We start from the raw sequence: 22816 nt of genomic DNA, 5'->3' as shown, positions 1-22816 counted from the left end.
CTGTGTAAGTCGTGCAAGTAAGTGCAGGATTAGGTCCTGTCATGATATAAAATTTTATTTTGTTCTAAATGGATATTTTTGGCATTAATTTCAATTTTTAGAGCTGCATTAAAATATTACTTATCTTGATTAGTGAGTTTCTTTGCTTCCTCTTCAAAGTTCCCCTGAGACCTGTGCCTCACTGGCCTCATGCTGGTCTCAGCCCTCTAAGTCTCCCTGTCTTAGAGATGAAGTGCCCCAGGGCCTATGGCTTGTGAGTGGCAGAGCCCACATTTGAACCAAGGCTTTCTGACTCCACATCACATTCTCTTTCTGTTATACCACACAGCCACTTAAAATGCCTAATTATCTTTGTCTCTGAACATCTATTGGTCTTCTGTTGTTACTCTTTAAATTTTCTTAGGCTTTTAAGCCTCATTATTTGAGGGTATCTTTAGTACTCCCTGGTGACTTTTTCATGTATTTTTCTTTCTGTAAATGCGTATGATGCAACCTCTATTGTTTCAGGTATTTGATTTCTAAGTATTTCTCGATGAATCTTATCTCATGGGCACACTACGAAATTGTTGTCTTGCTTAGAACTAAATTCTGCAACTCAAATTAAGAACATATGATTATCACTAACTGCATGAACTGGGGGAAAGGAGGTCTATTTTTTAACACCATTAAGTTGTAGAATGAGATACTGATTAGAATAGCAACTCAGAATTCTGTAGCATGTCTTGTAAAGTTAAAATTCCTACAGACTTTACCCTTCAGTGAAGTTTCTTGAGTAATGAAAATACATGGTAAGAAGGACAAACATCCCTGTTCATGTTCACCTTTTATGGGATGAGGGTGCATAAGACTGTATGAAAGTGTAAACTGTCTTCTTTCTCAGATGTTTTTCTAATCAGTTAGTCTGGCTATGTAGCTGAGAAGGACAAAACTCTCCCAACTGATCATTTTCCTTATACTTGGCCTTACTTCTGAATAATTTACAGGCAACCTTTAGAATTTCATGTCTACTATACCTGTTGGGGATACACAAAACAAGAAAGTGCTGGGAGTTTGAGATTAGAAATAGAAGGTACAGTAAAGGAGCAGTAGTAGGCTTTTGTTTTTTCTTTGCAATCAAGTCTTAGTAGAGGTAAAGAGAGTTGACACCAAGGAAACAAACCTTGGAATTATTTACACTCCAGTGTCTGTTTAGGAGGAGGAGAGTAGGTCTGCTTCTGTTATGTAGCTGTATTCCTATTATGTTAATGTGTGTACTCAATTTAATTAGTAGTTTAAAACCTATACCTGCTTATGTTACTCTACAAGAAGATATGTCAAAGAAATAATAAATCTTCCCATGTTTCCTTCTGTCTGCTACTTCTATAGCTTTTCTTCTTCCTTCCTAATTACAACCCTTTAGTAGAATTCATGCCTCATATTGAAAATTACCGAGTATCATAATTCTTCCAAGTGGTAAAGATACCTCAAGACAAATGCTGGGCATAGAAGCCACAGGGCATAAATCCGCAAAGAAGTAAAAAGCTAACCTTTTCAAAGAATATTGCTTCTCTCTCACTTACCAATTTTACATTTCCCTGTATGGCCCCGGAAGATGACTGGTTAGCCAGAGACGGGTAAGATTCCTCAAGAGAGGAACAACCTAAGACAGGCACAGTCGCAGGGGGGCCATCAGGTGAGAAATTGGGGATCAACAGAGGTGAGGCTTAGAACCTCACCCCCCCTGTTTTGAGAGAAATCTTCTGCATCCGTGGATGTTTTGTTGCCCTTGTCTAGCTTGGATTAATACTTAGTCTACAGGCACACACCTGATCATCTACATTTGCCCTCTTACAGCACTAAATTATGTTTTCTACCTTTATCTTGCATCTACCTACCACTTCAGCATTTTATTTAAAAATAATAATAATAATAATAATAATAATAAGGGAGAAATGTGGGATTCACATGTAAATCAAGTATAAAAATCAAATGAATAATCATATCTGACTTGATTGTTTATAGTTCATGATGCGTGATCAAAACCAAAAGTTGCTGTGATATGACTGCCCTTGCACTGTTCACCATGTAAGAACTTATTCACTATGTGAGAACTTGTTCACCATGTAAGAACTTGTTCGTTATGCTTCAGAAGATTGGAGACTGTTGAGAATTAGGCTTGGGGTTGATTAATGATTGTGCATTGAGTCCCCTATACAGAATTTTATGTTGTTAACAACCATTTGATCAATAAATATGAGAGATGCCCTCTCAAAAAAAAAAAAAAGAAGAAGAAGGAGGAGAAATGTCAGGAGTTCCTGTGTCCCTGGGAATATCATAGGATAAAACTTGGGTTATAAATAAAGGCTTTGAACATTTGGTTTGAGGACCAGACAGAAAAACAGAGAAGGATCCCATTCCTGAGCATATATTCTCTTTATTGCCTTAGTTTGGTGAGACATGATTAGCGGCTTTTATTTATACAGTATTTTTATGGGAGATGGTGTGAAATGAGACTGGAAGGTCAAAACCAAATTGCCGAGGGAGTTGAATGTAAGTCTAAGAAATGATATGTTGTCTTATAGGTGGTATCAAACTCTGGAAGACTTTTGATTGGAGAAAGGCCTGATCAAACTAAGATTTTTTAAAAGTTCATACAAAAACCAAAAATGTATATATACAAAAAAATTTAAGCTGGTGGCATTCTAAAGGAAAGAGAAGGGAGAGTACTGATTTTTGTGTTAAAACTATTAAGTATTTTGAGCAGTGTTTTTGATTTGCTAAATTAGAAATACAAGGAAAGGACGGCTGTAAGATATGTGGTAGAGGAATTTGGCATTAGTCACTGAGGCTTATACTGGTTGTTAGAAGGAAGAAGAGGCAAAAGGGTTTTATCATGAGTGCCCTAGAGAACAGTCAATCGATTGTAGAAAAACACTAAAGAAACTGTTTGGAGAGTGAAGGAAAAGATATTATATTCAGTTGCAAACATGTTTTCTTTGAAGAAATTGTGTGATGAGCAACTAAAATATCCCTTAGGTGGTGGGGGATGCAAACTTGGACCTGGGAGAAAGATCAAAGCTAAAAATGAATCATCTCAAAGTTGCATATCCAGATGTAATGTTGAAGCCTGAGCAGTAATAACACAGATGTCTGAGTTGGACACAGGTCCATTGTCTAGAAAGAGGAAGAACCATCAAGAGAAGAATAGTCTGGGGTGGAGGAGATGTAACATCCCATAGGAATATAAAAGCCACAGGAGGAACTAATTTCAGGAAAAACGATATGGCCAGCAGTGTCAGAGCCTGCAGATACAAACTAATGAATGGTCACAGAAGTAGACTTGAGCTTAGAAAGTAAAAATTGAGATCCAGGAGGAGGAAGAGTGTCAACAAGTAGGAAGCTAGTGTGGGAGAATATATTCATAAATGACATACCCAACATGCCTCAACACCCAAAAAGCAAATAACTTGATTAAAAAATGGGTGGAGGACACGAACAGACACTGCTTCAAAAAAGAAATTCAGGTGGCCTACAATGCTCCACATCGCTGATTATCAGAGAAATGCAAACTAAAACCACAATGAGATATCACCTCACACCAGTTAGGATGGCCAACAGCCAAAAAACAAGGAACAACAAATGCTGGCGAGGATACAGAGAAAGGGGAACCCTCCTACACTGTTGGTGGGAATGTAAACTAGTTCAGTCATTGTGGGAAGCAATATGGAGGTTCCTTAAAAAACTAAAAATAGAAATACCATTTGACCCAGGAATTCCACTCATAGGAGTTTACCCAAAGAGAACAAGATCTGAGATTCAAAAAGACAGATGCACTCCTATGTTTATCACAGCACTGTTTACAATAACCAAGACATGGATGCAGCCTAAGTGTCCATCAGTAGATGAATGGATATAGAAGATGAGGCACATATACACAATAGAATATTTTTCATCCGTAAGAAGAAAACAAATCCTACCATTTGCAACAACATGGATGGAGGTAGAGGGTATTATGCTCAGTGAATAAGCCAGGTGGAGAAAGACAGCACCAAATGATTTCCCTCATTTGTGGAGCATAACAACGAAGCAAAACTGAAGGAACAAAACAGCAGCAGACTCACAGAACCCAAGAAGGGACTAAAGGTTACTGAAGGGGAGGGGTGAGGGAAGGTGGGTGAGAAGGGAGGGAGAAGGGGATTGAGGGGATATTATGATTGGTACACATGGTGTGTGTGGGGTCACAGGGAAGACAGTGTAGCACAGAGAAGACAAGTAGTGACTCTGTGGCATCTTACTGTGCTGATGGACAGTGACTTCAATGTATGGGGGGGACTTGATAATAAGGGTGGATATAGTAACCACAATGTTGCTCATGTGAAACCTTCATAAGAGTGTATATCAATGATACCTTAATAAAAAAAAAGGGACGATAAAATAAGAGGTAATTCTATTGGGTGACCAGTGGGTGAACTTTAAATGAAGTTAACTTGATAGATATTTTTCCTGGATGACTAATTGACTAATAGATATTTAAATCTCTCAGGTTTTATCAATTTCAAAGACTTCTACAATTTGCAGAAATTGGGGAAGAGAGCATGTCTTATGTTTAATGTATTTTAAGTTTCATAATTCTTTTTTTTTTATTTCCATAAAATACAATCTTATATATGGCTGTCTTCACTCATTCCCCAAAATGAGATTTGTCTCTTTGACTTAAGTGGGAGAAGCTGATTCATATATGGCTGATCTGGCTTTATGTGTCCAGTAGCATTCCAGAGCAAGGGAGTAAAATGCTGTTTCTCCTTCACTTTTTCTCTTATCTGTGGAGCCATGAAAACTTTACCACTTTAGAATGATACTCCTCTGTATGCCACTCACTGCTTGATTGATTTATTTCCTGTCGCTGTCATGACCTTGATAAAGAGAGGTTTTTTACAGCAGGGATTCTGATATGAACATTCCAAGATCACAGCTTTCTTAAAAATCATTAACACTCTTGTTTTATGCTTTGAGTGTTTGCTTCTTGGCAATAGTTCATGGGATCTGACTGAATCTAAAATCTTAGAGGCACAGTTGAATCATTTAGGTCTGTATTACAAAGGATAACTTAGTTCACTCAAGTCTTAGTAACAAGATATCCTGCATCAGTTATCATCCTCCTCATAGTTAAAACATCAATCAAATTAATTAGTGAATTGCTCAAGAGCCCTTCACCCAGCTGAGAGCATTGAGCATAACTGGCTAACATATCCTCTGGAAGCCTTTGTTCATTCATTCAGGCATTCGTTTAACATTTATTGAGTACATACATATTCCAGGCTGAAGAAGACCAGTCACTGCCCATAGGATTCTTCAAGACTAGTATCTTCACAAGTAGTGACAGTCTCAATACAGTGTAGAAGACGTAGTAGCAGTGAGCACAGGAAATTATAAGAGAGTGTGACTAGAATATGATAAAGGGAGAGGTGACAAATGAAATTGGAGACAGTATTTACAGTTTATGTAAATCCTTACATTACTTGCTAAAGAATCTGAATTTTATCCTGAAAGCAATGGTTTCCATTGAATTATTCTAAGCAGAAGCAAGTCATGTAAGCATTTGGTTACATTCTGGGTAGGATAACAGATTTAAGGGGGAGGGAGAGTTGGAGGCAGGAGGACAGTTATATGACTATTACAGAAATTGTGGTAAGTGAGGAAGGTCTTATTGAAGGTCCTTTCTACATGGGCTGGGAGAGTGGGGGCTGAATACAGAGCTATTTGGGGGGCAGCAGTCACCAATTGAATGGAAGGAATAGGAGGAAGTAAGAGGAGAGTCAAGGACAAGTTTGCGGCTTCTATGCCGAGGTAATGGCGGGACAAAAGACAGAGGTGTCAGCCTTTGGTTATCTCTCAACTGAGCAAGATTATAGCTGCTGAGTCATCCAAGGCTGATTCAGTCTTTGACATGACTCCTGCCAGTTCATTTTTGAGGCCAACGATGAAATGGCTTTTGACCTCTTAAAACTGAGACCTTTGGAAGAGTGCTGAATAGATATGAATCCAGTTTCATTGCTGGGAGCCTTAAGGTTCCTACCTCAGGATTCTGGAGGATGTATGCTTGCTTTCACTGCAGTAGGACACCCTTTTGATAGTGGTTTTCTGTTATACTTTTTAATAACTGTAATCATATGTATGGTTTTCATTTCACCTTGATAATGATTATAACGCTTAGTACTTTGTATCTTCAAAGAACTCAACAACATTAAATAATCTATCTACCTGATATCCCTGTGAGTTAGTAGGTAGAGTTTATTGCCCCATTATTTAGATGGGAAAACCCAGAGAGATCATCAGTGACTTGCCCGAGGCCATCCAGCCTCACACTGACAGAACCGAATTTGGAATATGCAGTTTCCTTTATCTTATCACACTCACACTACAAGTTTATTGTTAGTCTTAACTTACTAGATCATTTCACTTACTCAAAAATCTCTGCATTTAGGTCTCGAAAAGGGCAAGCAGGATATGAGTAAAAGTGCCCAAATGACTAAGCCCTGCATATGTGGATGGGGAGCAGGTGGAGCCAGGAATAGTAATATAACCCTAGCAGTATAACCAAGTCTCCACTCAAGTATATCCAGGGAAAAAATGCCCATTTTCCAGTGGAGCAATGATATCATTTCAGCCAGCAGACCAGTCAGTCATTATGTCAGGGAGACATCAGTGGCAGTTTGGTATAACTTTCAACTCTGTAAACTAGCAGCAAGAAAGTGGTTAGTGAAATTGTCTCTTTTGTGTTATAAGGCTCTGTGGTATAATGGAAAGAGAACTGACTTTGGAGCTATAGAGACCTGATTTGAAATCACTCCCAAGAGGGAACTGAAATGACATTGGGCTATAGCAGTGTGGGAGGGATTAGATGATGATGTATGTCAGCTTCCTAATGTGGAACCTGACAATTATTGCTTCATAAATGGTTGCTGTTATTTTTATTCTCATTCAAAGACAAGATATAACGCTGAGGATGCACTCTGATTTTTTCCGTTGAATGACAGGACCAGGTAGATTCAACTTTTGAGGAATTACAGCCTATAAAAGAAGCCAGTGAAACATTCTGATAGTGAGTCAACTAGATACAGTATCACCCCTTGTTCACTGACAAATATGGGAAGGTAATTTCAGTAGGTCAGTCATCAGTGTGTGCCTTCCAAAACATTATAGTCATGTTACAGTAAACTTTTTATATTTGTTGCATCACAAAGATTTATTGAAGTGATAAAAGTTATTATGGAAAACAGTGTCCAGTAACTATGGTAACAGTTATTTGATCTCACAGTAATTAGCTAAGCATTTAGTTGCACAATACTTTCACAATGCTTTCCTGGTTAGTTCATTAAACAAAATTCGCTTTTGTTTGAACTGCCTTCCTACAGCATCTTAAATTTTATTTTAATTCAAAGAATTGGAAAGTGTTATTTAAAACTGCCTTCCAACTTACAATTTATGGACACATTTGAGGTGACAATTGGTTTTTATTTAATTCTTTATTTATACCACAATATGATCATGATTTATCAGATGATCCTCTGAACTGTATCTTTACGTTTAGTAGAGTGAGCTAAGAAATGAATGGTGAAGTTGGACACTGGTTTTTAAATTCTGACCCCATTCCTGGCTCAGATGGCAGGTTGGGTCAGCTGGTATCTTTCCCATGACTTTGTTTCTGTACCTGGGAAATGGGGTCGCTGGATGGTCAGTGTTAGAGTTTTAGGAATGTGGTCATTCCTTGATAATCTGCTGCTCCTGATGAGAAACCTGGAGTTAGTGGGTGCCTCGGTTTTCTAAAGCAGTCCCGCTAGGTACCTCTTCTGCCCTCTTCAGCGCAACTCACGCTGAGTTCAGGTGCGTCTCCTTTTGCAAGGTGGAATGTGTTGCCAATGATTCACCTCATTGATGATTTCATTCTCAGAGGCCTTCCAGAGCTCCTGAGATAAGGGCCTCTCAGACTGTGTTAAGGCCTATCTGCTCTGTACCCGCTCCCCACCCACCCCCTTTGTACAGGTGAAGTGCAACACATACTGTGTGGTGGATTGGAGATCCCAAACACAAACAAAAACTTTAAGCACTCAGGATTTTAAAACAGCAAAATAATAAAATAAAACAAAGAAAGTTTTAACTTATTTAAAATAAGGAGTCCCAAAGTAAATAAGCAAAATAGGACCTTTTAAAATTAAATGACTTTTCCTTGTATTAATTTCATTGTAATTCCTGTCAGTTTAGTGATTTTATTTTTCTGTCACTGAATTTTTAAAAGACAATACTAGCTTTCAAAAACTAGTTACTTTCTGAGTTGAGTCAAGCTCTTCTCTCATTTAACTGGATGTCACATACCAGTTTTCAGCTGGGCAGGTGTTTTGCATATGGGCCATGACATTTCCAATTCTGTGCTATTTATTTGCCAGTTAGGTTGTTTTCTTTGCAGGATAAATGCATCTTTACTTTCACTAAGGTTAGAATTCTAGTGTATTAATCTATTTGTTCTTGATTGGTCTTGAAATTTTGGGCCAATCTGAAGATAATAAAAATAATAATACGATTTGACCCAGGAACTCTACATCTAGGAATTTACCCTAAGAATGCAGCACTCCAGTTTGAAAGACAGATGCACCCCTATGTTTATCACTGCACTATTTACAATAGCCAAGATATGGAAGCAACCTAAGTGTCCATCAGTAGATGAATGGATAAAGAAGATGTGGTACATATACACAATGGAATATTACTCAGCCGTAAGAAAAAAACAGATCCTACCATTCGCAACAACATGGATGGAGCTAGAGGGTATTCTGCTCAGTGAAAGCCAGGCGGAGAAAGACAAGTACCAAATGATTTCACTCATATGTGGAGTATAAGAACAAAGGAAAACTGAAGGAACAAAATAGCAGCAGAATCACAGAACCCAAGAATGGACTAACAGTTACCAAAGGGAAAGGGACTGGGGAGGATGGGTGGGAAGGGAGGGATAAGGGCAGGGAAAAAAAAAGAGGGCATTGTGATTAGCATGTGTAGTGTGAGTGGGGTACGGGGAGGGCTGTGCAACACAGAGAAGACAAGTAGTGATTTTACAGCATCTTACTATGCAGATGGACAGTGACTGTGAAGGCGTATGTGGGGGGGACTTGGTGAAGGGGGGAGTCTAGTAAACATAATGTTCTTCATGTAATTGTAGATTAATGATACCAAAATAAAAAATGATGATAATAATAATAATAATAATACAACAAACAATAAGTTATGCTCAGTGGCTTCAGCACATGACTCATTCCTTTTACCCATCTTCTTCTTTCTTGCTTTTTATCTTGTATGAGTTTGACATCTCAGCTGAAAAGCCCCTAAAACACTTCACACCTCTCATCTCTTCTACCTACTCTTACTTTTTCATGGAAAAATGTCTTTTCTTTCACTCCATTTGGAAAAAAATTGATGTCCTTTGAAGCAACTTACCTTGATTTCTCTCCCACCCTGTCTTCTGATCCCATGTCGTTTGTACCTAATTCTTGCCTTCCCTTGTCATCTTACATTAAAACTTTTGGTTAAAAATGCCTTTCCCCAGTAAGCTGTGAACTCCATCAGTAGAGTTTCACTCCTTATTCTGCCGTATCTTCCCACAGTGTCCATCATGTAACGCTGTGCCCAAGGACAGCCAGCCAAACCAATGAATTCCCCTTATCTCACCACTCCCTATGTAATTCTAGTCATTTCTGTTTTTTTATTTGCTGCCCAGCCCAGCTGTACTAGAGATTTGTCTTCCAATTCCTTAAATTTGTATTCCTTTTCTCTAGAAATTTCCTTATAGAATTTTCTATATATGGCTCTCCAGTCACTTCAGAAAACAGAAGTATTATTTGTTGAACTTCCAACGTATTTTAGGTGCTGCACAGTGTGTTTTAACCATTCCCATAACCCTATGGGGTAAGTATTAACATCCACATGTTTTATCAAGAGACTCTAAGGTTCAGAAAGATGAAGTGCCATAAGAAGTTAATAATTGGAAGAGCTGGAATTTGAACACAAGACTCTCTGCCTCCAAAACTCAGTCTCTTTCACTTTTCCAATCCATTGGCTCCATTTTGGTGACTCAGCCCAGTATGAATTCCACACCAAACCAATTCATTACAGCAGGCACCACGAACCTCTATTCCTTTGATCTCTTGACCTGGTACTGTGCCAGCAGTTGACCAGCAGTCCCTCCTGGGTCTCCTGCCTGCTCTAGTGCTCTAGATCTCTGCTGAAGAAATGACACAGATCTTCCAGACATGGCTTCTTACAAAGATAGGCAACATAATTTCATTTAGACAAAGAATGCCTGGTTTACCAGTCACATCGCACCCCAAGCCCCTGCAGTGCCCATCGTGAATACTGACAGTCATGAGTTCATTCACAGCCTTCCAGGAAATCAGTTGATGAGAATTAAGGTAGTAGATAACACTTATTTGCCACTCTGCTGTACCCCCTAACTTGCTGTTGCTGAGCAGTTGTCTCTTGCTTCTCTCTCAGTCCTACCACCAGCAGAGTTATTAACACCCTGAAACCCTCTTTCTTTCTCCTGAAAAAGTGGATGACTTAATTGTTTGCTTATGCTTTTAGTTGACCCACCTTCCTCCTACCACTCTCTGTAGAATAATTAGTAATAGAGTAGCATCCTTTTACTGTACATTTCATGAAGACAAACTGTGTGTATCGTCCCTCATATATAAAGTGCCTGGTAGACAACATGGATGGAGCTGGAGGGTATTATGCTCAGTGAAATAAGCCAGGTGGAGAAAGACAAGTACCAAATGATTTCACTCATATGTGGAGTATAAGAACAAAGAAAAACTGAAGGAACAAAACAGCAGCAGACTCACAGAACCCAGGAAGGGACTAACGGTTACCAAAGGGAAAGGGACTGGGCAGGAGGGGTGGGAAGGAAGGGATAAGGGCAGGGAAAAAGAAAGGGGGCCTTACGATTAGCATGTATAATGTGGGGGGGGGGCATAGGGAGGGATGTGCAACTCAGAGAAGACAAATAGTGAGTCTACAGCATCTTACTACGCTGATGGACAATGACTGTAATGGGGTTTGTATGGGGGGACTTGGTAAAGGAGGGAGTCTAGTAACCATAATGTTCTTCATGTAATTGTAGATTAATGATAATAAAATGAATTTTAAAAAGTAAATAAATACAAAATAAAGTGCCTGGTAGAGTGCCAGATGTGGTAGAAGCTCAAGTAAAGAAAGGAGGGAAAATGGAAGGAGGATGGATTTGGTATGGATAGTATACTGTATACATCTTTTTGTTCTCTCATAATAATTCAATGAAATTGGTATTATTATCCCTATTAGAGATAAATAAATGGACACTTGTGGAGGTTACACTGCTTATAATTGGAGGAGCATCTGGTCTTTCACAGACTTGCCCAAATTCCATCTCTTCTGGAAAACCTTTTATTATCCCTTCAGCCATGACCACCACCCTGCACAACTATGGGGAATACCATTCACATAAATAGTGTGAATGACACCCCTGCAGTTGTGCAATTTGGTGGCCCTAGTAAAAGCTCCCTCCTCTGTATTTCTGTGATGCTTGAGGTCTTTGTTACATCAGGTTTCACACTGTGCCCCTGCATTCTACATTAAAGTCCTGTTGACCCTACTAGGTTATGAATTCCTTGAGGGGAGGAAAGTGCTTTTTTCATCTGTGTCTCTTGATGGGCATACACAGAGTGATTGCTGTATGGTTGGATATCCTGTTTGCTGTTTGACTGAACCTGTACCTCTGTCACGTGAGATCTGTCAGCCATCCTCTGCCTCACCTCGGTTTCCTGCTCTTGATGCTCAATATCTTTCCTGCCAGTTCCTGAGGAAGGCATCTCCCCTTCAAGTTGCCTCTCTCTTGGTATCACAGTCAAGGCCACCGGGGTATTCATTAGGCACTAGGGGCACAATGATCAAATGATATTGTACTTTTCAGAAACCTCAAAAATGTTGGAGATCTTGAAAGAAAAATGATTGGCTGACACACACAAAAAAGTATAGGATCAAAAATAAGTGATTAAGCAAACAAATATAAAAATAACTATGTTATCTTCATTAAATGTTAAACTTGGGAGTGATTACTGCGAAATTATAGCAAACATAAATGAGTAACCCATAGCCAAATAGTTTAAAAAACAAAAATAGAATAATTCTTTCAACAATGTTTTGGCCATAAACTTATTTTTCTTGTGGGTTATGAGTACAGCTTTTAGTATGTTTGATATGATGTTAGGGTGAGGGACTCCAAAAATTAAACATATTTGACCTCTTAAATTGTCTGGGTTCGCAATGCCATGCGTATAGCCCAAGAAATATTTGCTGGATTTTCATTGATTGTAGTCATATGATGGTGGTCTTTGTTGTTTTGGAGAGAAGTAAGCATGGATATTTTGTTATTTTACTTCTATTCTGTTGTTAAAAAGAAAAAAGTTAGGAGAATTCTTCCCATTTATGTAGAACAAGTGCCACATTCCCGTGCAGATACTGAGAAATCTTTGGGGCCCTCGGGTGGTACCAGTTAGAGGCTCTTGAATGCCCTGTCCTGGCCTACTGTCAGGTTTCCTTGCCACCCTGTCTGGTTCCTTCCAAGGACTGGAAGTTGAGGATGGCAAAGAAGCCCTGAAGGCAGAATGCTAGACCAGGTGAAGCAAAGGGGGTGCCCTGGCTGGGCCCTGGGAACAGTCAGGAACAAAGGCAAGTGCAGTGTGTATGTGAGCCTTGCTGGAACTGACCTTTCCCCTTGCCCTTCACATTCAGGGTAACCCAAAGTGACCAGCCATTGTTTTTAGGTACTGATTATGCAGTGACCATGTATACAAATGGTAGAGGTATTTTCCTCAGCAGTGAGGATTGGCTATTTGTAAGCTGGGTAGATTTGGGTATGCTTTTGCTTCAATCAGGAGGGATGTTTCCCCTTTTCTTATTTTGGATGTTGTTTCATTTTTCATTCTGTAATGTAAATTGCAGTTCCAGTACTGATGTTTGCTTTTATCTGGTCAAAATCCTCTGTCACCCTTCACCTTTCACTAGCTATGTATAGTGTTGGTATGCCTTTGATGAACGAAGAGGAAGGTTCATACCTTATGTTGTCTGCTACTAACCATCTATCAGGGAGGGTTCAGCTCACAGTGAGAACCAGGATGGGACTGGAATTGAGGCATAGCTGGAGGATAGGGCCATCATCAAAGGTGAAAATGTAAAGCATGTTGAACATATTGTGTATTTGTATAGGTCTTATAATACATCACCCATAACCACCATGAAGGGAATTTTTTTAAATAAGTAGATTCACATGATTTATCATCTCCAAAAGTTTAGAATTGCCAGTTAAATACAAATGTATTTCTCAAAGGAAATCATTAAAAAGGACATTCCACTCTTATTACAAAGCTATTTTAGGGGTAAATATTTTGATAGCTGTGGGTCACTGCACCTGGGAGCTGAGACACGGCTGAGCCTGAGGCAGCACAGATGGAAGACTGAGATATATCAGGGGTTGCCCCCTTCTGCATATATGTATATATATATATTGCAAGTGGTTGATTATGGCAGTGCGAACATTAACATATTCTATGCCACAGTCAGAAGAATAACTTCCATGTGAGAAATGGTCTTGTTATTTAAGAATGGTAATGACCATGCTAAGACTTACCTCACAAATAAACTAGAGTGGAGTATGTTATGATAACAAGCATTTTGTTAGGTAAGAGTAATAATTAGAATCAAACTGGTAGACTGGAATAAGTAAAGTCTGCTTAAACTTGTTTCAGATACAGCATGAATGTTTAGGGAAAGTGCATGTAGTGGTCATAAGGAGAACGGATGCATTAAGATGGAAAGATGGCTTGATATTTTTCTTTTTCGAAGCTAATAGTTGAGACACTAAGACATATAAATAATAACTTTTAATTTATTAAAATAATCAAACACATCATCCAACCTTGTTGTTAGGAAATAAGCATGTACCTTTGAAATGTTGGCTGATTTCCGTGCTTGCCTGTAGATAGTTTGCAGTAAGCCACATTTTAAAATTGTGACACTTTTTTCTTTCGTTTGAGCTAAAATCCTTTTCTTCATTCATCAGCCTTAAAAAACTTGTCCTTTTGAAGGTTGCATTGTTTATTAGCAGAGGATGAACATAATAAACCCAGCACAGTCTTTTACACTCCCTACAGAGTAGCAAGAAATGGCTTAAACTGTATAACAACAAGCATGTATTTTATTTGTTGTATTTTGTGTTCCTGGTAAAGCTTAAGTTTCTTGCAGGCAGGAACCATCTCTATGTCCTCATTTAGTGGTTGTTGAATAAATGTTGAAGCACTCATAACTAAGAAAGTGACAGTTTAACTCTCCAAAAGCTTTCAGCAAACAAATGGTAAAGATGATTTTTGGAAGAAACCACCAAGATGTCTTTATTAGTAGCACAAGCAGGAACTTGGGTAATGTGAGCTAAGGTAGTTACACTCTCTTCCTCCTACCTTTGCTGGAAGTTGGTTCATTGTAAACTTAGTCTTGTATTTCTACTAGAGAAAAACAGGCCCAAATATTACCTCAGAGAGAGTGTGCATAAATTCAGCAACTGAATTTGATTTTCCAAAGAGTTTCTAAACTGAGGAAATGTCCTTTTAAAACCGTTTATCTAAAATGTTCTGTGATTGCAACATCTGCTAAGCCTATTATGTTCTTCTATTAAAGTTGTATTGTTCTGTGTGCAAACTGCTTATTTCAAGCAATAAAGCTGAGTTGACTGCAGACTTTCTAACAAGCAGAAATATTTTTTAACAATGAAGACACTGCATATTCCCTATCATCATACATGAAAGTAATACAAATAGGCCTGTTCAGAAATGATCCTATTAACCTCATTTAAAAAACGAAAGTCTCTATTTGAAGTCTAGCTGATTATAATATAAACTGATACTGAATATACTTCCAGCAATTCTTTTGACCCCTTGTATGTTTCATTACATTTTTGTTTGGGACCCAGACAGGAGAAAGCCTTTAAATGTCTCTAGATGTTTTTATTTAAGACACAGGATTCAATAGCAATTAACTGACTAATGGAGGAAATATTTTTATTACATCTAAAATCTAAAATTTGGTAAGGGAAATCTCGTTTTATACTGGTGTAGTTTGTCTGTGACTATATTTGGATTGAATAAACATGTTTAGTAATTTAAGACTTTCTCACCTTCATGTTTGCCTCCCTGGCTGCTGCTGTACAGACCTCCAGTCTTCCTGAATAGTAGCATAGCTGCAGAGACCACGGACTTGTTCAGGCACTCTGCCCACCTACCCCAAAGGGGTCAGTGAATGCAAAGTCAACTTGTTGCCAACAACTCTGTGACAGTTATAAGTAGATGAAGATGACTTTAAAAAACATTCAGAGTTTTTGCTAATGACAGCATTTCACCCTTAAAACACATCAGTGAGATACCGTTTGCTATTTGCCCCAACTGTGCAGAGCACGGCAAAAAACTGTGTAGGTCATTTGACCTGGAGCCAGTGAAAGGACACGAAGTTGGTTTGTCATTTTTGTGGTGGTGCTTTAATACTGGAGACATTCTCATTTTAGAGACAGCTAAACCAAGTTAAGTGTGAGCTGTCAGTTTAGTTTACTATCTGAGGCAAAAATGAAAGCTCAGGGGCTAAGTGACTAAAATTTCCATGTGCCATGTATGCTGCGAGGCTATCGCGTGTTTTGAAACAGTGATTCAAGAATTATAGAAGACTCAGATGGACTTAGAAGTCCTCTTGCACATTCTCTATAGCTCATAGCTCGCAAACTCAGATTTTATTGGGGACAAGCAAGAAAGTAAGTGGATAAAAACCCCTCCCATTGAAATTGATGTGCTAGAGAACAGATGCCCTTGTCTAGTGTCTTATAGCTTCCAACTTTTCTATAGAAACTGGAAATCTGTTTTTTTTTTAATGAAATAGCTTAGATTTTAAATATTAGGTATTGATTGAAAATTTAAAAGCAATGTGTTGCTAAACAAAACCTGTCTGCAGGCTACATATGGTTGGTGGTCACGCACTTAACCTCTGTTCTACTTATTCCCTTGATTTGCGAGTCAGAACTTACGTGTGATCTCAGGCGTTTGTCTCTTAATTTTAAAACAGATACAAGCCTGCAAAAGTCAGGTCAGTCGTTGTTGATGATGACCTGGTAATTTTCATTGGGTTCCATTCAGCACAGTTACTGTCCATCATCTGTATGTAGCACACTGTGCCTGGGCACTGTGAGTAATCGTCAGCTGTGCAAAAACAGGATGAACTGACACAGCGACCTGTGTCACACATGACTCAGAGCTCTAGTGTCCAGCTATTTTGGGCAGGCCTGGACTCTTGCAGATATTTTCACTTAAATTATGGGTGGAAACTGATGAGGGTGGCTATGCTATCGTAAGAAGGCACTCTGGCCTAATTGTTGAAAGACAAGTTGGTAAAGCAAACCACCTGCCTTTGAATCTTGATCATGCTTCTTGATAATTCTCTGACCTTGGGCATATTATGTAACCTCTCTGTGGTCTCACTTTCCACATCTGTAAGTGGGGTTAGTAATAATATCTACAGCATAGAATTATTATCATGATAGAATAAGATAACCTAACATCTAACTCTCTTAGCCCATGTTTGACACATAGTAAATGCACAGTAATTATTAGCCACTGCTTCTCTGGCATTTCATCAGGAAAGCACTGAATTTAGAATAAAGAGAACTGGGTTTACACTCATTCTGCCTGTGTAGTAACTGTGATCACCTTAAAAGCACTTAACCTCTATGAAATCAGTAAGATTAGGATAACATGACAATTAAACGTAATTATGTATTACAATACATAAAGAGATGCACAGATGAAAAGTATGGTTTGATGGTCAAGGAAGGCTGTCAGCATAACAGCTCAGGGAGGGAACATGGCCCTCATGACACAGCATAATTAACATGTAGACCATAGAGGAATCCAAGGTTGAATTGCCTATCTCTCAGTTTCCACTCACAGCATTGAACCACAACACAGTATTGGAATATTATTGGCTTAAAAATGGCTAAAATAAAACTTCAGAGAATAAAAATTTGTTTTTCGGTACTCTCGCTTTGTTAAAAAAAAAAACTTCCCGAAGAAAGAAAGTTCCCTTTACTCACAGCTCCTTTGTTGGACTTGGTTTAGAAAGTTCCAGTCTGTGGCTAAGACAGTGACCTGCAGATGTAGAGCTAAGGTTCTAATACACTGCAGAGCATGAGAGATTCTAGCCGAGTGGCCTAAGTTACTAATGGCCACTTATTTCTGTAACAAATTAGGATGTTGTGCAAGTTTGGTTTGCAAATAAATTGACTCTTGAAGGCACCGGGTTTCCCTTACGATCAAATGAAGTCATTGGAGGCAACTACCTAAATATTCAGGAAAACCTTTGTTTGTTTGTTTGTACCCTGATTCCTCTCAGGGCAAAATTTTGACAATGACTGTAAGGATAGAGGATTTAAAACTGAACGGTTGTTGAAACTACAGAGTCTACCTCCTTCCTCTTCTCAGCCCTTTCTCAGATTGGAGGAAGGGCAAGGTCAAGAACAATAGTGTTAAGTGGCACCGCTCCCAGGTCACACAGCTGATTGCTTGCAGAGCTGGGAACTTTCAGTCATTCTGGTGCACTTTCTACCAAAGTACTATTTTCTTATAATTAACAAACAGTTGACTTCAATGCACTGCGTTTTTCTCTTCTAGATGGTGGTTGAAAAAAATTTGCCTTTGATATAAAAGCTCTTAAAAACATTTTTCGCATGCACTCAGATCAACAGAACACAAAACTTTCTTCCTGCCAGGTTTCCCTAAGTCCCTTTAGCTTGAATTCTCTTTTCACTTTTCTTTTGAAAAGCTATGTTCTTTCTGCACTTAGAAATAACAAATCTTATTTGTTCTGACAGCAGTGTGAAAACATCTATTGCATCAAAATTCCCAAGCGAAGTAAAAAAACCAATGGTCCTTTTCTGAATTTCATTAGCAGTGGCAGCAAACATTTCATCAGAACCTCAGAAGCAATACAGAAAAGAAAAGAAAGGAAAAATCAAGTTAGCAAGTATATAGTTAATCTTGTACAAGATGAAAACCTGCATTATAAAATCCCGAGTGTTATAAACTCTGCTTTAAAATCTGCCTGCAGGCTGTCTATCCTTTCAAAATATAGTGCTGTTGTCAGAAGTAGGATTTTAAATGAAATTTATTACAGGAGTAATATGTATGATGAAATTGGATGTTTATGGAAAAGGTTTTTTGATAAAGACTCAGTCAGGCCATCGGGGTGCTTAAGACATCTTAGGATCTGAAATCAGACCAAAGGTTTTTAAAGCATTCTCTGAAAACTTATTTATAGCTCTAGCCCTGAATTTACCATTGACATAAAGAGCAAGCATGAGCAGACAAGCTGGGGAGAGCTCAGAGTACCTCCTCACAAGATATGATTTACCCTAAGAAATCTTGTCAAAAAATGTATGTTTGTAATTAACATGCAGAGAGGATAAATTTATTTAAGTGCCTTGTCACTTTAACTGCTATGGAAGGGTCATTACTTAGCAGTTCTGGTGTCATTCAGGTCTACCTGTGTTCCATCCTCCCCTGGCATTCCTGAGCCACACACTCAGAACTAATACAGAGATGGCAAGTAGCCTTAGTCATTGTCTCTAAAGGCATCTTGATCACTCCCACCCAGGGGCCTAGCAGCAACCCTCCTACCCTGCTTAGAATCATCTTTCTCCTCTGGAGCTCACTGCTGAAACTCATATTACTTACCACACTGTATTTTAATGGTACTTTCTGTTCCAACACTAGACAGTAAGTCCTTGAGATCAGGGGCTATGTCTTTCTGACCTTGGTATACGCAGGGCCCACCAGGCATGATAAACCCTCAGTTAATGATGGTGGGTGGGTGGGTGGGTGGAAGAGGAAGCAGTCAAGCAGCTGTATATAGCTTACATTTCAGGAGACATTTAAATAATTATATGGATTAAAATACCAAGTAACATCACTTTAAAAGGTGTTTATTGCTTAACTTATTACAGTGTATCTAACTGTATTTGTACCTGTTGGAGTTGCTGCTCTTGAACGCCCACTGAGGATGATGGGTGCAAGCCTGCTTTCTCTCACTCACACTTGGCCTTTGTTCATCTTACCTCCTTTTCCTTTAAGATTCCTCCCAGTGTCAGCATCCCTCCTGCCTTCCTGTTTAGAGCCTTCCTGTGAGCTCCCACAGCCTCCTAAGCTCATGTCTACCCTGGTGCCCAGCATGCTAGGCTGTAGTCACAGGTTTATTTGTATGTGTCAGTCCCCACCCAGCCTGTATATCCTCTGTGCCTCAGAAACAGTGGTGATCAGCAAACATTCACCAAATGAAAGTTGCACGAATCATACCTTGGGCTAATGAGGAAGAAAAAATACATTTTCTTAAAGTTTTACTCCTGATGCTAGGAAAGAAACCATAAACTGTAATACTACAGTCTCTTAGTACAACATGAAGGTTAACCACAGTCAGTTATTCAACTGCTGTGAGAGTTGTTCTAGACTGTCATTATGAAATTAGGTTAAAACCTGAAAGCTAATGTTCCTTACTGTTTACTGACAAGGATCAAGTTTAATTACCATCTGTGTATTAACTGAAAAATAAGGAAATTGTATTAGTTCTGAAAAATAATAGAAACAAGTCCTACTTTTAGTATTCCTTTTTGCTAGCTCTCATCTGTAAATCTGTTGTAAATTGAAGCATATTTGACTATATTTCATTCTTTTTACTTGTTCTCACTTTGCCAGTTTTGATCTCCCTACATGTCAAATCATATTTTTGGAATGAAATAGTCATAGGCTTTTTATCATGAGCTACTGTACTGTTTAACTTAGAATTGAGAACAGAATGATAAAATTAGATACAAGAGGTTTCTGTGTATCATCAAGTAACCTAGCCTACTTTGGGTAACAAAAATAAAATTCTCTTTAAACAATTTTAGCTCATTCTGAACCAACTTTGTTAAGTTGAATGGCCTTTGGTCTGTGTGAAGAGGCTGAGGAGCTCATCACTCCTTTAATGGGCCCAGCAGAGTTTTTCCTGAACACTGAAACTTCCCTTTTCTTTATTTTGCTCCATTTCCCCTAATTAGGACCATTATAATTAGTGTGCTCATTACCTCCCCTACATAATTTCCCTACCTCTTTGATAGTCACCCTTCATGTATTTTTGGCCTGCCTCCTTTATTCGCTCTCTAGACTGTTGTGAAATTTCGATATGAATATACTACCTTTTCCTTCACAGGGCTCGCAGTTGAGGGCCTCAGAGAGGGAGGCTTCCCCCATCCAGTTCCCTCACCATGCTTCTCTTTGCGTCTTAAGGGAATTTCTAGCCAAGGAGGAGAGCTGTAGTCAGAGACATTGGGGAGTCCGAGGCTGGCCATGTCCTGCAGCGTTGGGCGTCATGTGTTGATTGTCCCGTGGCATCTCGCTGTTTACCACCAGGTCTAGAGTAGGGGAAATGGAGCAAAATAAAGAAAAGGGAAGTATCTGTGACCCAACCACATCATCCTCATCATAAGCTCATGAAGGCAGAGATTTGAGACCTTTTTATGTTCCTATCGAGTCTGTAAAATAAGTTCTGAGACCCTCTTTTCTCCACTCCTTCCTTATACTTACTTTGTTTTGTCCCTGCCTTCCAGACTCTTCTTGCCCTTGCCTCCGGGCTATCATCTGGAGCCCTTGAATGAAGCGTGTGGACTTAACACGAGTGCTACCACTTGGACACCCGTAGGCTTTGCAAATGAAAACAAGACCAACCAGTCATCCTGCTTTGCCTTTTCAGAAACTGTCCCCCCACCCCACCCGCCAGGTTCTCCATACTCATGATGTTTTTGTTACTACTTTGATATATACATTAAGTTTTTCCTCATTTTATCTCATCTTAATTATCCTAATGAAATAAATGGGAAGAAACAGGAAATTTAGCATGTATCCCCCAATTTATGATAGAGCCAAGTGGTACCTAGGTCTAGAGGTGACCCACCCTCCTGAATCCATGGCTCCCAGAACTCTTCTCTAGGTATTACGCAGAACTCCTTTTCCACAGAAAAGCTAGGGAGCAATTTTTAAGCCACCAAGAATGCCACAAGTTTGGATTCCATGTACTGAAACTGAGCCCCTACCATGTGCCAATCATGGGACACAGAGATGAACAAAAATGGTCCCTGTTCTTCAGTTGTTTACAAATCAGTGGGGGGATGACAGTGGCATAAACAGGTCATTACCAGTGATTCACTGAGTGGGCACTCGGCGGTTGGGAAGCTGAGTGGGATGGTTTCCCAGAGGAAGGCAGCGGCCCTGGTGAAATGCTCTCCTGGGCTGCTCCTCAGTGCTGTGTGGCCCGGCCTCGGCATTAGACACCACGGCCACTGTCCCTCCCGCTTCTACCTCCCTACTGAGCTCTCTCTTGTCACCTGTCTCAATGAGTGAAAAAAATCTGTACCTCTTGACCTTTGGTATGGATAAGGAAAAGAGTAAATGTTCCATGCTAAGCATATTATTAAATACTGTGAGTGTCATAAAGGAGGAAGTTTTAAAAGTGTGATTTCTTCATGTTTACAAAATAAACAAATGACTCACATCTATTGTACACATTCACAAGAGCTCTGTCCTAAGCTGTTCCCAATTTGAAGTCATGTGTCTTCCTTTGCATGTGGGGAAGGTTTCAAACAGGGTGGGAAGTTGAGGAGGTGGCAGTTTAGAGATGAAGACTTGGCTCTGGGGTGTGCGAGCCTGGCGCTCTTCCTGGGCTCTGTGCCGGTAAAGGCTTCTTCCTAACTTTCTGCTTCTTTCTCCCTGTCCCTCCCGCTTGTTTTCCCTTCCTTCCCTCTTCCCTCCTCCTCCTCCTCCTCCCTCCCCCTCTCTATGCTTCTCCTACATACATACACCCCATTTTACTTACTCCTTCCAGTTGGCAAGGGGCTTTTGGGGTATGTTTCCTGTTAGGATAACTTCAGACACGACCCTGAAAATGGAAAACAGATGGCAAGGCTGGCCAGAGCGTCTATAGATTCGTTATCCTTGAAGTCCGGGTAGCCCAGCCCTGACTGGCTCTGAGCACTTTGCCAGCGGGGCTGCTGAGCTGCCTTTGAGGGGCCTTGCTGACTGTGCTGCTGATAGTATTACCAAGCCTTACTAGATGTGGGTGCTCAGGCTCTGACTTTTTAAAACTCCTTCCATACTGAATGTAGTTAGGAGATTGTTTTTTTTTATTAACATGATGATATCGTGCCACCATAAAGTACTTTTGAATGCGTCAAAACAAATCTTGATACTCTGTCAAACACATGTAAAAAGGGAAAAAACGTATTTCATTAATATCAAGATTCTGTGACATTTTGTAATCACCATGCTGAGTAAATCCTACTGAGTAACGCATTGGATTGAACTCAATGCCTGCCTTCACCTGGTAAATACCTCTTCACTGAGCTTTATCCCCTAAGGGGTGTCTCTCTCTGGCTTTTTTTAATACTCTGTCCTTACCTTTGATCTTTGCCATTTTAATTACTTCCCCAATTCTAATACGAATATTGTTCTGTTTGGATTGGTCACACAGGATTAGTGCTGTTAATTATATTTTAATGCTATGTGTGTTTTTGGCAGGAGGCCTCTTTCTCACCTCTCACGCCACCATCTTCAAACCAATCCTGTCAGTAGTGTGGCTTCTTTACACTGATGTCGTACTCACTGAGGGCAGGGGACAACTCCTCCATGGTTAAGTGTAC

The 22816-nt window shown here is 39.5% G+C and overlaps 2 protein-coding genes across 4 annotated transcripts in view; both read left to right on the top strand.

Moving 5' to 3' along the window:
* LOC140847791 (myosin-IIIa-like) overlaps positions 1-21016 on the top strand; it is a 124925-nt gene extending 103909 nt beyond the window's left edge. Inside the window, exon 8 of the mRNA XM_073229118.1 lies at positions 20732-21016. The gene's annotated coding sequence lies outside the window, so the exon portion shown is untranslated. The remainder of the gene's footprint in view (positions 1-20731) is intronic.
* The window catches only part of PLXDC2 (plexin domain containing 2), a 786648-nt gene that overhangs the window by 721361 nt on the left and 42471 nt on the right, over positions 1-22816 (top strand). The gene's annotated exons all lie outside the window — the stretch shown is intronic.

This window comes from Manis javanica, chromosome 2, assembly GCF_040802235.1.
Source record: "Manis javanica isolate MJ-LG chromosome 2, MJ_LKY, whole genome shotgun sequence".
In the NCBI taxonomy this organism is placed as follows: Eukaryota; Metazoa; Chordata; class Mammalia; order Pholidota; family Manidae; genus Manis; species Manis javanica.
The sequence above is the reverse complement of the archived record's forward strand: the minus strand, read 5'-3'. Positions and strand labels throughout refer to the sequence as shown.